General features: G+C 39.3%; 2 long non-coding RNA genes across 2 annotated transcripts; one reads left to right on the top strand and one right to left on the bottom strand.

Annotated features, from left to right (window-relative positions):
- Window positions 1–9,147: 9,147 nt before the first annotated feature.
- Window positions 9,148–9,823, bottom strand: LOC111268101 (uncharacterized). Its single transcript, XR_002685005.2, has 2 exons — window positions 9,724–9,823; window positions 9,148–9,565 (listed from the first exon to the last, which is right to left on the bottom strand). It is a non-coding gene; the product is annotated as an uncharacterized LOC111268101 (long non-coding RNA).
- An 89-nt stretch (window positions 9,824–9,912) lies between these two features.
- On the top strand, window positions 9,913–14,754 carry LOC111268100 (uncharacterized). Its single transcript, XR_002685004.2, has 3 exons — window positions 9,913–10,919; window positions 11,298–11,449; window positions 14,122–14,754. It is a non-coding gene; the product is annotated as an uncharacterized LOC111268100 (long non-coding RNA).
- Window positions 14,755–15,472: the final 718 nt, after the last annotated feature.

The raw sequence follows: 15,472 nt of genomic DNA, 5'->3' as shown, positions 1-15,472 counted from the left end.
TCCTTGTGTCTCAGTTCGAATTAAGCCCATCAACTCTGCAACTAACTAAACCCAGCTTACGTCCCAAAAAGAAAGAAGCAATTAGATTGGGGAAACTAAGAGTTAAAGGTCCTTAGAATTTGACCTTTTATTTATACGAAGACAGATTCTCGTATGCATAGAAAAGTATATACATGCGTATGCGCGTTTCGAATCAGTTATATTTATTAGCGAGTTAATATTTTGCCCGGATCTGAACAAACAGATAGTGAGCGATACCAGAAGACCATGCTAGGGTCGTTATGACGGGTACAGTAAAGCTGTTTTTCTACTCAAAGGTGACAAACGCTGGAAAACTCGAATCCACAAAAACAAATAGGCAGCTTGATGTCATCAGTCGAAACACGATGCAGAACAAAAAAAAAGCAAACAGTTTTTCAGTAATAATTGAATTGATGACAGGTTTATAGAAAGTGATGACTTCCGACAAGGTGACATTGTTGACAAATGAAAGTTCTCTACAGATTGATAGATAATAATAGAGTATTATCGTATTGTAGATTCATATGTCAGGGCTACTGAACGCTAAGAAGCCGTAAGAATAGCTATGCTCTGGTATCTCAGCCAGTAAAAACGATATCAACCTTCAGCGGCAAAGTGACAAAAAGCCAACAAATATAAAAGTAAAAACCAAAATCTGTAAATCGAAGCTTTTGCTGCTAGTATTTTTATCAATATGACCCATTTCTTATCCTCGATGTAGATGCTTAAGCCTCTCATAGAAGTGGTTATAGAAATGAAAAAATCACTCCTAAATAGCCGTAATTAGATGGCATTGGACTTAAAAAATTTGTTCAATAATAAGTCTTCGCGCACTTTACTTCCTTCTATCCTGTGTAATTATGCAACCTATATGTAGATAAATTATCACAAAGCATCAACGAGACCTAAATACGTCATTCGATTAGAAGGAAATCATGCCCTATGAGAATGGATTGTAAGGTTTTTTTTTCGTGAAACTTAGGTTCACACCCGTATGCAGTTTGCCAATAAGGGGCGCAACCATTATACACGGCTATCAGAAATGCTCTCTTCAAATATGAATGCCCTGCTACTATCGTCAAGGCAAAATGAGGTTCGAATAAAAATCCAGTCGATCTCGAAGTCAAGTCTGTTGCTTCCATGTCATACAAGGACCTTTACCAGTGCCCATCCATAAAAAAGCGGCGATCTCTAGGCGCCGCCATGTGGGACTGTTGGCTGAATTTGCCGTTCGAACTCCACCTTTAGGAAACAAGCGTGTCACTGTAGCTTCACAGCACACAGCGGTTGAACGTGACCTCGAACTCGTCATTATTGCGACTAGCGTTTTATGCCGCACCATTGATTTCGAATGGGCCTCCCGGCGGTCCATGGTTCATACTTCGGTGCTCACCGACGACGCTGTCCTGTGACGAGTGGAGGCCAGCGCGTTGGCCAAGCGCCGACAATAAGTGCACGTTCCTCTTCTTTTTAGCTGCTGTTTCTCTGCTTTGTAGATGTTGCTTACACGAAGACAGCACAGCTGCCTGGTTGGACCAACGATCTCAGGATCAGGCTGATCCTGTTTTTGAATCGGAACATTCACGCGCATCCATCAAAGAAGCAACATGTCTTTGCCGGCTGCAATATAAGTATGCGCTGTGCCATATATACGCTTTTAAATAAACACACACGTACTCGCATGAACGTGCCGGTATAGTTGTGACACTGCATTGTTGTTCGTATTTATGCAAAGAATGTGTGAGGCACGCATTCTTTATGCGTGCCTTACCCATCAGGCCGGGCGGCAACGTTAACTTGATAGCAGCAAGATACTTGACAATAACAATAGCGTAAACAATGTATTAGTTACTTATATAATAAATTGTTTTTTATATCAGTGAAACAGGACATCTGGTCAAAAGATACACATTCGATTACGTAAGTGTGCGCCCTTATGGCACTCATTTCGCAGGACAAATAGTAAGGCTTAAATTTGTCTAACCGATATACAGCTCGTCCGGACAAAACCGAATTAAGCTTTACTGCATGATGGCTTTTGAGCGCTTCAATGCCGTGGAAAGGTATTTGCAGATGAACCGGCAGTGGTGCCCTAACTGTGAATTTTAGGCCAATTTTTGATATCATCATAACAAGCATCATCAAAAGCTATACGAACCATCTATTACTTATGATTGTTTCAAAAGCTATTTCATTTACATTCTTTCTTCGTAATGCTTAATACGTTCGCTACTGTGTAACGTGACATTCTGTGCAAGTTACTTAAAGTTGTACTGCGTAATAGTTTTAATTAGGGTAAAAGGTCAACCGATATAAACTGTGACGAGTTGTCATTTAGAAAGGTCCTATCAGCATAGTAGGTTCGTCACTGACGTATTATCAGAGAGATATTCTCCGTTTGGGGGGCGAGTACCCCCCAATGTTCGGTCGAAACGAAAAGCTTGAAAAGATTGTTCCAAGGCTACAAATGTAAGTAAGAGCCCGATTAATATGTTAATATATACAATTTAATGCGCCACTACGGTTTTGATGGAAGGTTATATTTGCACGGTTACAAAACATGTGTTGAAACGAAATAACAGAATGTTTTCTTAATCCGCTCATGTAGCTACTATGTACCTACTGCAACTTTTCCTGTGCCGAGAAGCAGCGGTTCGCATCATTTGCGAACCTTTGCGTAAATATAGCATATCGATAGAAATATTCACTATGAAGGCACTCTTCAGATGAATCCTGACTCGGTCTTCCATTATAATAATTTAAATGAATGATTAGATAATTACGTTTGGTACTTCAGTAAACGGAACATATCTATGTCCGGTTTCGGACCTAGATCACCTTATATAGCAGGTAGCATAACGGTAATTTGCCAACAAAAATAGCAGTGGGATCGTCATCTTTTCTGCTGACTAAACAGGTCGCATTTTCGATTCGTAATAGTTGAATTCATTTGCTCAAAAATCATTATGGCTAAATGGCTTTATATTTTTTTAAGGGTATATATATATATATATATATATATATATATATTTACTGAAGGAAAAGCTGTTTTCGTTTCGACTCTAGAATGCTAGACGACTGTAGATTGAGGCGGCTTTCCACCGACGGATGAAATCGGCTATCGACACGCTTGCAAGCAGGTTAATCGATTGAAAACCAATACAAAACCTTGCATAACTCGATGATTAATTCTTCTTGTACCGCGGTAACAGGTCTTCACGTACCGACAGCAGAAACTTGGTTATGATTTATTTAAGTGAGCCATTTAAATCGAACTTAAACCATCGAACGAATCAACTTAGTATAGGTTGACTGATAAAAAATACGTTAGGTATCAACGTAGCTATGATTTTGTGGCAAACGATTTGAAGCTTTGCATTTTACGAATCAATGGCCTCGTCGTAATACATCGAAAGGAGCGAAGATATGTTGGACAATCGTTTGTGAGCACTTGTAGCAAAAGTAGATGTACAGACCACCTTGTTATTATATGTAACGCAAGCAAGACGTATGAGTGCTGCACTCGGATAATGGCTGCCTCGTAATTAAATCAATCATGTCACCCAAGCTGATTTTAAATTGTAGCTTTAGTAGCTTCAAAGTTCAAACAGTGGTTACTTCACTTTTGCAGAAAGCGGAAAACGTTCCTTATTCGGTTCGTAAAACTATCAATTGGCCTCTTACTCAGGGCCAAAGTTCTGCTTAGGCCTTGAATGTTATTAGACGCCGATTGGGTTCGGCATCATTAGCAAAGCTTTATTTTTTCGAGTAGACCAGCTAACGACTAACTGAAGTTAGCAGTGAAGAAGTTGTGTTATCTCTTCGAGAGGGCCTCTAAGAATTAGGCGTCCCCTGGGTGCGATTTCGCCGTTCGTTTGTTACCGCACCAGCTGACGCATCGCTGGGCCACCTGAACGGGGCCATAATAAGGCAAAGGTTGTCTCAGGTGTTTGCTACAAGCTTATGTTATCTTTCTAGCCGATCCGATAGAGATCTTTCTGCTGAGTCATCGTAATGATCGCAAGCTCAAAGAGAACCGTATTGATCAGCGTTCCTGGCCCGTCTCGGCTCAGACTCCACAGGAGCAAAGTGTGACCTGCTAGCCCTCCATGTAGCCAAGCAAATGACTTGATGAGTGCTCGAAAGAACGCTAATCGATAGCTTGCTGAAGGAGCAGATAGTCGCTTCGTGTACAATTTCTGGCACCTGTAGTGGTCTGATCTTTCACGTAGGCTGGAAAAACTATGAGTGGAGAATGGTCGATTTACCTAGCCCTTTTGGCTGCAACGCGAACACTGTCATGAAATGAGGTATACGTATTAACCAATACGTATACCTCATTCATTTCATACGAAAGATTATCATCGTATGAGTAAACAATTTCGTATTGAATGACCGAGCGAAATAGGCTATGCCTGTGTGGCTTGATAAATGCACACGTTACTATCTGTGCCTGGAGACTATCATCTAATTCGAGCCTAACATATATGTATTTCATTTTGCTAATTATAGCCTTGATTCCTGCTAGCTCTGGTACATTTTTTGATAAGCCTTTGTCGATGTCAGCAACATTAGAGGAAGGCCTTTGAAGTAAAGCTCTTGGATCATTTGTGAATACATTTATAACTTATATATCACTTGTTGGAATGATCTCCGCGCGCATCGCCGTATCAACTTACATATATTACGGTACGCGGGGTCGAAGTAAGGTGTCAGCTTCTCTATTGTACCCCAAAGCCACCGGGCTGTTACTTTGCGAATCGATCTAAGTTGCTATCTTCTCTAAACTTAGTAACTAAGAATATGTCTTCTCGTAACTCTGAAGACAGCAATGTTTAATTATACGTTTAGATGATCTTACAGTGGCCTATGTAACAATAGTTTGTTATAAGCTTGATGAGCGTTAGAGCATTCTATGTGGGACGATTGGAAGTATGGATAAAAAGCACAAACGATAGGCTTCTCAGTTCGCTTCTCCACTATCGTATGGTATCGAAGTTTACGCTGAATCAATATCGTTATATAAGTTCGCTTGCTTCCAGCCATCGCCGCGACAAAGTGCTCGAGGCAATGGAGCTGGACGCGAATTCGGGCGTTCCAATAGGTTTAATTAACCCAAGCGTGTCAGAAACAACCTCGGGGAAATGTGGTAGCAGCTTTAAAATCAAACGCTGAAAACTGGATGGTCTTGCCTCACCGTATCGCCACATTACTAGCACGTAGTAATTATCACTAGTGGTTCAGGTGACGTATTTTTCAACGGTCAACGGTTGTCTTAAGGATTTTTTTTTGACAAATACTGTCGATACCTGGCTGGTCAGCTTCCGCAGTACGTTTTGCCTAAACTAAAAAATCCTCCACGCTAGGTTACCCTAATATATATACATATATATATATATATATCAAGAGATTATTCGCTTGCATAGTTTCAACTAAACATATATAAACAATAAGAAATTAGTTGAGCTGCGTAAAATTAATTGTTTCGGATACCTTGCCTGAGTGAAAGTATCGAGCAGGATTAGTTAAAAACAGCCACAGCTACGAATCCTAAGAGGCAGGTAAAGGCAATGTTATTGATAGTGGCTCGGGACTCATTTCTGGGTTAACCCATGAACTGGTTGACCGAATACAAAAACGTTTTGCAGACACAATTGACGCTTGCTATTTTCATAAATATCAAGGCAAACTGATAGATAAACTACAACGATACTTCTATTTATCAACAGTCGCTCTATTGTACTGTAAGCAGTCTAGGTCGACGGACGACCCAAAAACGAGAAGCAGAGCAGTGTTTTCAACGAGCTGCGCCGAACATGTTGAATCATCTATATAATAGGAAGCAGGAGTCATAGACTACAATAACTACTGTTTCTAGATGGTAATATCAAAGTCGTTAAAATTATTTAGATTTCAATAGCTCAAACAGACGAGCTCAGTTTACCTGATAAGAAAGTTTGGTCTTTTTGCTGTTAAGTACTGGGCATCGAAATGACACCCCAACCGATCTGGGTCCTCCTGAGGCTGCGAATTGAGAAAAATTTCGCTATGTAGTTTTGGAAGCCGCTATATTACAAACGGCAAATATTTGATAAGTTTTAAACTAAATAAAGTTTAACTTGCTAAATCGTTGAGAGGTGACGACGAAAAAATAGCACAGAAAAGTTAATATGGTATGAAATTCTACCGTATTTAGAAGAATGAACAATCAAATGATTTTCAGTTCTTTTGCCATTAGGTGCAACTTTGTCTTACGCCATAGTGTTTCTGTGTTTGAGAAATACAACAAAATTAATAATATGGCCACATAGTAAAACTGGCCTAACCAATTTAGATCAGCCAGCTAGGTAACTGAATAATCTGAGTTGGAGCCAAGGCCAGCCATCATATAGGATGCCAAGTAGAAAAAATGTACGAAAGAAACGCTCGAATTAATTGTTTTGGTGTGTGCAAACGGCCCTTGTGCAGATGTCCCGTATTATCCAGAACCCCATTTAAATAAGACTGCCGACAGTTGTTAGGTTCAAATCAGGAACTTCAATTATGGGCCAGACTTATCATAATGGTTTATGTGTCTCGTGCGAATCCTATAAGATGAAGAACAGTGCTTTTTTTTAATCAGTCCTAAGTGACACGAGCGCTCTTTGATTGCCACAGTATAACGAGATAGACTCTATATACACACTGTCCTTTGATTTATGTAAAATATATTCATTTAAATAAAAAGCTATTTGTATCGCACTAAAGTTGCTCCATTGTGGTATAGTACACTCTCTCGGTTAATTTGACATGATTGTGCTAACCGGAGCTAATCCCAGGTGGCGAGCATATTTACATGCACGGTCTATTCATAGCTGAAATAGTCTTTAGCCGGCAACAGAAGACGTTTAACTGAAATTACCTTACCGAAGAACAAACGACGAAGAACTATAAGCAAGCAACCGTACTTTCGCAGAAGCCACTGTCGAACATCGTTCATTGACCAACAGGCTAGAGAACAAAAGGCCCAATATTAAAAGCTTCTGACATGTACGAGCTACCGTGTTACCAGTAACTATTTCCAGATTGTGTATTCGAGACATATGTATATATATATATATATATATGATTATTTATGGCGTGATAGCCTTGTGTATTTTCCGATACGTTATGTAATGTGTATCGTTTATGACACACAATACGTTTACCAAGAGATGACTTCGGTCCAAAAACAGTGAGCAAAGAATTCTACCTTAAAATTGGTGTATTCATAGGCGACCTGTAAATATCCGTGAATGTAAGAATAAAACTGCAAATTTAGGAGCCCGTACCAATTCAGTTTTGTCTAGCGTATATGCGTTTCTAAAAAATGCCCATATAGGATGTGACAAGCCTCTCAGACGAACCATAAAGAGAAAAACAGACTTCCACGTAGCTGAATGGCCCGATTTTTCTAGGTAGAATATCTATAAAGTCCATAGGACTGGTTAAGACTGAAGCAAAGGGTCCACATAAAGCACTATAGTGTAAAGTCATCAATTTTATTTTATGATATTTTCCCTAATTAAAAAAAAAAAGACGAAAAAGCATATTACTACGATATAATAATATACGCGTCTTTAAGCCTTAGATCTGTTTTGTAACATCTGAAGAGCAACGTAATGGCCAGTAATATGAACACAGGGTGTGCAATTGACGCCTGAACGTACGTTTTTTCATTCATGTGTACTTAGTAACTTAATAAAGTAACGAATTAGAAACAGCTTAAACTGTCGTAATTGTTTCAGTGCTTTCGGACAACCCAGACAAATCTGGCAACGAGTTACTGAATAGTCTAAACTATATTGGGCGATTGACGTTTTCCAGGGAGCACTTTCTATTACTGTAGTAACTATTTTGTTGTTTTTTTAGAAGATTTCAATGTTTTTTTTAAGGGCCCTTGAAAACTATTGCCTGATTAGGGCTATTAATGCTACATTTGCTTGCTTATCTGTCGTAAATAGCATTAGGACATTTGGCCGATTTTTTGCGCAGTAACGGCACGCGTACTTAGAAGGACGTTAATTTTAGAGAAAGCGTTTTGTTCAAAAAATATTTTTAAAATTATATATCTCTCGTAATAGCTTTCCTGACAAATGTATTGGGTGATAAATTCGATTACGCTTACCATTGTGCTATAATAACAGCTATAATGGCAATAATTATCTCGTTGATCAGCTCCAAATTTAACGACTTTCTTAAATATGTCTGATGCTACTGCAGAAACCCCGTTGATCGGAGAGGAGGTTCTCGTTTAGATTTTTCCTTCCAAAAAGCCGCAACGAAAATACTCTCGCATAGCGTGCTCGCAGAAACGAATTGAGAACACCGGGAATGACCTACTGATTGAGATATTTTTTCAGAAAACATATTATAGAGAAAGGAAACTCAATGGCTTTCACATTTAAATATATTTTAATTAAATATAACTATTCGAATTTATTTTAAAACTGAATTTATCTTTTTAATTATGCATCTATAGATAACGACTGTCACCGACTGATTATTGTAAGCAACTCTGAAGAGAGACGATCACCGTTGTTGAATAATCCAAAAGAACGAGGCGAAGTACCTAATGGACTACTGATGCGGGAAAATGTTTGTGCGGTTTCGCGCGTAGTGCTTCCTTAATTTCGTTGGGCAGTTCTTGCTCCAGATCTGCTATTGGATCTAACATTTAATGTAACACGTGTCTGGAACGACGCATCGATGCGTTTGCGACAGGGCAAACTTTAGTCACGTAAATATGATAGTTGTACACGTGATTTTGAAACATCAACGCTTTTCATCACCAGCTAGACTAATGCTGTATCTGGTAACTTACAAAAAAAAAATCACTAGTAGCTATAGCAGTTACAAGAACGCAAGCAGAAACGGCATTGAGACTGATGTCGACTGCGTAGAATACTACTCTTGTTGCTGCGTTTCGACCTCTTTGCCGATGAACAGCACCGAGTGAAATACTCATTTTTAGTAAAGTGTTTACCGAGCATCACCCCCTATCGACCCTTTTACTCAGACGTATATAGTCAAGTTTGCAGTTGACAGGCGCTCGATTAAAGCCGTAAGTCACACAAATTTCGGAAAAGATAATGAATAGCATAGTAAATATTTTAATTTGCTTTTATTTAAAAGTATATAAAAAAAATCTTAATGTATTTAGACACATACTGCAATCTATTCTATTTGGTATCCTTGCACTTCAGAAACCTAGTCGCGAAGGAATGCGTTCATCAGACTATCTTCAGCTGGATACGGTGTTGAAAGACAGCGTTTTTTTTTCAAACGTATTCAACACACAGTGCAGAGCTTACTGGGCGGCACGGTCAGGAGTTCGTGCCGAAATGATTAGTGTTGTAGGTTTCAGCCGGTAGACAGGTGGCGACGTAGGTTTCCCGAACGACCTCAACGAAGCGTGCATTAACTGACGTAACAGTGGTTCCAATATGCATTTGTCTCTGCTGGTTTTCCACTCATGTTCTTGTTTAGGTTGAGAGAAACGACTATCATCTCTTATGACCAAATCCTGTAATTAGATGAACTCATATTACTTACACATGCATTTTACCGGAGTTACAAGTTACTCCTAGCAAGCACATTGTATCGGACAATTTTCTAACGGCAAATGCTAAGGCCAATAGTATATATGTGGTTTATGTTTGAAGCGGATAGTCCTTTGTTTACATAGGCCAGCGCTGCATTTACTGGAAACACGTTACAGGAGGGTTAGAAAGTACGAATCTCCATTAGCGCCACTCGATGCAGAGGGCCGCACGTCATTCCCTTTCGCACCTGTTCGGAAGCAATACAATGCTAACAAGTGCGAGAATGACGGTAAATAATTTGTCACAGGAATTAGCAGACGTTGTTCTATCCATTAGTCGACAAAAGTAGTGCTTCTAAACGAACGATCTATCGACGCCGAAACAGTAGCTGGCGTCGTAATCAAATCGGCGTTCTTAAATCTTATTTTCGTTTCTATTGAAATTCTTATTACGTAAATGTTCGTGTTCGAGATTATTTTAAGGATAAATTGGATCAAAACTGAATACTATTCATTCGTATCAGGTTCTAGATTTTTAAATCTAGAACCTGATAAAAGTTGACATTGACGTCGCGAGGCTCACTTATAGTTGGCGGTGGCATTGTAAACAGCTGAAGAAAGTGTGTCGTTCTTTCTTAAAGGAAAATCCGAGTGCTAATAATTACTATTCATCAGCTGCTGAACATACGGTAATTATTTAGCCCTACGACAGCGGCTTCCCTGAAAGCCGCGAGTGGAGTATATACAAGGTATAATCCAATCAGGCAGTATGGGGCTTGCAAGTCGCCCGAAGCCGTAACTACATTCGTCGGTATGATTTCGTTACCATTAAAAGCACTCCTCTCTAGAGATTTTTCGTTTATGAATGAAGGGACAGTAAAGACGCGGCCACTATTTTAGGGCAGTAGGAAGCAAGGCCAAAGGTACCACAACTGATCAAGCATCAGCTCACCAGGTCCCGTGAGAAGGACAGAGAAATAAAGAGGGAAGGGAAAAGGAACCGGAAAGGAAACATGCGCTCACCCCACTGCATCCTAGTCTCCACAAGGCGAATGGATTTTTTTCTTAAAAATCTTGGCAACAGATTTGCGCATAATGGTCGTTCTTCTCTAGACTCTAGAATTGTTGAAATGTATTAATCCCTATCGAGACAACTGTCTAGCTTCTTCCTGACCTCCTTCTGTTCTCCAAAAAATGTGCTCCACCGTGTCCATTATCTCCGAATCACAGAGACTGCCAGGATCACTAGTGTGCTTTTCCATTTAAAGCTGCTGGTCATCAAAGAATCGATGACTGGTAATACAAACTTAAAATACAAAGCATTGGATCAGAGCAGGTAAAAAACTGTGCATTTATGTCTACACTAAATAAACAATGGCCCGTAGTATTGCTTGGGACACGATTTCCCGCTACAAGCCTGCAATAAATCTGTCTTGCAGGGATATTTTATTAGGGCGTCTACAGCTAAAACAAGGCTACATAGCGATGCGCAGATAGCAAAGAACCCTTATGGATTTAACGTTACTGGATCTTATTGTTCATCTATTAGTAAGACCGTTGTTGAGCCGTATATTACTCCAATATACGCTAAACGTTATACGTCATCACAAATACGTTCAAGGTAAAGCAGTAAGGAGTATTATATTTTTCTTAATTTTGCTCTCTGGACCATTATATAAGTAAATAGTAATCAGCTGTATGTCTTGTTTCGTAGTTATCATGGTGATTGTGGCCATCATACCGAAGTTTCTATTATCATTCATCGGAAGATTTCGAAGCTTTCGATCTAACATTTAAGTCATCGTTAGGAAGGGAAGCTCGCCTCGTTCGACACTTGATTTAAGCCGAATCTGCTATTGCTTACAGGTAACTATAAGTACCAAAAGACATTGCATTAAGCGTATTTTATTAAGATTTAGATAAACATGAGGAGCTACCTAGTCTTCAATTATTTAACTAGCTTGTTTAGATTTATGGCGTATGCTTTGACCTGTGCAGTTTGTTGGTGCATTACTGGTGACTTACCCCTCATCGACTAGAAGATTCCTTGTTTAGCAAAGGTTTCAAAAACTGGGCGGCTTCAGATTCGTCATACCCTAATGCATATTTTCTTTTGGAAGCACCTCTTTGACGTGAACGATTGTAGTTGAAACAAATAATTTATGTACTAATTGCGTCAATTAATATGGGTTTAACGTTATAACAACATTGTGTAATATAGACCAAACTTCATGGAGCGCATAAAAATCCAAACATGTTTTATAAACTTTTATTTATACTGATTTTTATTTAAAATTAATTTATTATTTTTATACTTGTATATTTTAATTTAAAGAATTTACATTGTTAGAGTGACGGACCATAATGATAATCTGAAAAGACGAAGATTACCAAGTGCCGACACGGTTCTTTGAAACGAATTTAAAAAGATTTCTATGATACAAACGTATCCAAAAGACCAAAGCAGGTTGACACTTGGAAAAAAATAGGTGTTCATATACAAGTGAACCTCTAACGACTATTCGTATAATCGTCTCTGTGGTGGCATGTCCGAGTTTAGTCTGTTTCGAACCGCTCTGAGGGTTTAGAGATTGCGCGCAAGTTGCTACTTACGGTACGGCAGGACATATTACACAGAACTCGATACGCAATGATCGATTTGAGGAAATTAAACTGTCGTTTAGGTAGCGTACCCGTACCGTGCCGTAGTTAATCGCACCCATCGTGTAATACCCGTCATCGACAGGATCTCAACTAATCATTCCTAGTTTATCAAGTGTGCCAAGTAAATGACAATAATCAGAAAATCAGGATACTAGCATTTGCGGTCTGATTGGTGTCAGGATGTTGAGGAAAACATAAAAACCTTCCATAATCACAAAGAAATAGACTGTTTTCGAAGCGGCTGAGTCTAATAGTGACGCAAGACCAGCGTACTGATCCTTCTACTTTATCTGCTATGATACGAGTGTGTCAGCGGGTCGAAGTTCGTCGTACCTCCACTTAGTGATTAATATATTTGTGTTAACTAGTATTTGCAGTCTATAAAATGTAATAATTCAATTACTAATTACTAATTGTGTTACTAAAAGCGTGCTCAGCCTCGATACGATCAATATATTATATTGTTGCCAGTTGTTGAGATCTTTGAGCACTATCCTTGCATCAAGTGTCAGCAGCATGCTTAATGTATTCGAAGTCCATGTCGTTTACGAAACGAGCACATCGTCAAAATGAGGTATTGCGTTCACGGAGTACCGCGTCAACGTGAGATATACACTATGAAGAAATATTATCGATTGAATACAGACTGTTAAATTTGGATGAAATTGTCAGAAAGCCTTGACGGTTTTTGGCTTAAGCTATCGAAAGGTTCCTCATCCTCTCTTCCGATCGATTATGGCAAAAGCGGGTGTAGAGCTGGCCTTCTAAACGTGAAAGCATCATTAAAATAAAAAGGCGTCAGTGGCATCTTACAGTGAAGATTTTACGGAAGGATAAGTAGGAGGCGATACTTAAGCCTTTCTTCAGACGAGCTACCTATTGTCAGGAATATAACCGTCCACTTCGGTCTAATGCGGATCTGCGGTCAAGCTATCGTCAAGAATCTCGTGACAGAAATCTTGACGATCTTGTAGGATTTTAAATCAGATATCGACGACTCCTCTTTTGTTACCTTTGACGACGCTGTTGAGGGACATTGACAGCTGAAAAATGGTCAACCCAACTCTGTGGATGGCGCATGCTGTGAGTAGTGCGGTGTTGGATGCGGTGAATAAAAATTATCTGGCTGAGAAACGGACGTTCATGTTTCCTTTAGCTCGCTTTGCAAACGAGTGCCTTTCGAAAAACCCTTTTAAGAAGATCCCGTTCAAGCGCCCCGAATGCGGCACCCCAAAGGGGACAGCAAAAAGCTATCAAATTTATGTCAATTATAAAGCCCGCTTCGGCTGCAATTGACTAGCCGCAGCGATCTATAAGTTATACTACTTTGAATTTCTCAAATCCAGGTCAGCGAAGCTGTCATCGAAATTTAGCGTTTCTCATTCTACTCTGTCATGCAAACTAAGTTTCAGGGCTTCGAGGCGAACATTTCCCTAGGCCAATATGTATGTATATATATATATATATATATGCACATTGGCCTAGGGAAATGGCCTATATCTAGATAAATATATGTGTGTAGGCCAGACATATTGTGCAAGGACTGAATTACAGTATCGGCGTGGAAATCTTGTAAAAAGCTACGTGGAAACTTTAAATTGTATCAAATAGGTGTCTTCTGATTTTTATCAAAATGCCTTTCAATGAAATTATACTGCTATATTTCATGTGTTTTAACTCAATAAAATTTTTACGCACGTCACCGAACACTCAAATCTCTTCTCCCACGTAACCGGTGCCAATTCGTTCATTCTCAATTCCGATCGCAGCGTACGGAGTATGCCTCATTTGGAAAGATCTTAGAATTTATAATAAAACCACATTAAATCATCCTTTCTCAAAAGTAACTCGAAATTGCCCCGCATATCTTCTAGCCGATTCGCCAGTGCCGTGCAAAGATCTACGTGGTGATTTTAAACTCTCAGCTACGGAAGCCTCCGAGACCAATCTTTAAAACTGGGAGCGAAAACTCGCAAAGGTCTGTGAGCGATCTCTTTGCGATGAAGAGTATCACGTAGAACGTGTCGAATCAGTCAAACAGATAAATCGTCAGGTGTACATCGGATCCAGCACAGAATATGCAGGAAACCGGGTTTTCACGAGCCTGAACGATATATGTAAGTGCCTCAGATGGAAGGGAAATTATGATAGATATCATACTGCTCGTTGCCCTCTGGTAGCATTTTTGGAACATCTAGCTGATTTCTTAATCAAATTATCTATTTTATAAATTCAATCTCATCCGTATAAACCATATGACGTAAAAAGTTCTAAATGGTTTTATTTACTCATCGTGATATTGGAGCACTTTGCTGTTGGCCCGTACACGGTTTTTGACGTCTAAAAACAAAAGTGAATATATCATATTTAATAGATTGATTAAAATGTCGTAGAAATTACTTCACAGAATAGTTGTCGTCTATGCATGAAATTTCGGAAAATATACTAAAATCCTAGTTCGAAGATTGTGAGCAAGCCACTTAAATCAATAAATGGTTCGATATTAGAGATAATGGTTTGTTTATTTCGATGTCTAGCCTTTACTTGCTATTTCTTGCAACATGTTTTTGTTAAGACAGCTCATAATAATTCACAGTTTATTAGACGTTTGAAAAATACGAAACATACAATTTTGTCATCTTGTATGTAATAGTTTTCTTCGTGTGTGTAGTCTCGGCCATACTTTCTTGCAGCTATCATTTCGGTTGCACATTTTTTCTTACTATGCTTAATAGATAATAAAGAAAAGAGCTTTTATAAATAGGCATGGTTGTTGCACGGTGTCACCGTTACGTGGCGAATGGAACCGTGCGAGGAATCAGAAACTGATAATTAACTAAATAACGGCAATCCTACGACCGCAAGCAACTTTGTTAGGACGCAATCTTGCTTATCATCACTTATTCCGTTCGCGACTATTTTTTGTTGGGGGAAACTTGAAAGTCTGACAATGCGCGCGAAACAATTCGAATTTATTCTGTAGACCATGCGTTAGCAATATTCACACCTATAGCTACCGACCCCTTGAAGATGGCCGCAACTGTAGAAAAGCAGACAGTAAATCATGGATGTCATCGTACCCGTAATCGTTCCGCTTTACTCTTGCTCATCACTAACACAATGTTGAGTAAATCTCGAACGATCTTGTTTGTCTTTCCGCATTATTCAGTACATCTCCCACACACACACACACACACACACACACACACACACACACACACACAC

This window comes from Varroa jacobsoni, unplaced genomic scaffold, assembly GCF_002532875.2.
Source record: "Varroa jacobsoni isolate VJ856 unplaced genomic scaffold, vjacob_1.0 scaffold_1257, whole genome shotgun sequence".
NCBI classification, from domain to species: domain Eukaryota; kingdom Metazoa; phylum Arthropoda; class Arachnida; order Mesostigmata; family Varroidae; genus Varroa; species Varroa jacobsoni.
The sequence above is the reverse complement of the archived record's forward strand: the minus strand, read 5'-3'. Positions and strand labels throughout refer to the sequence as shown.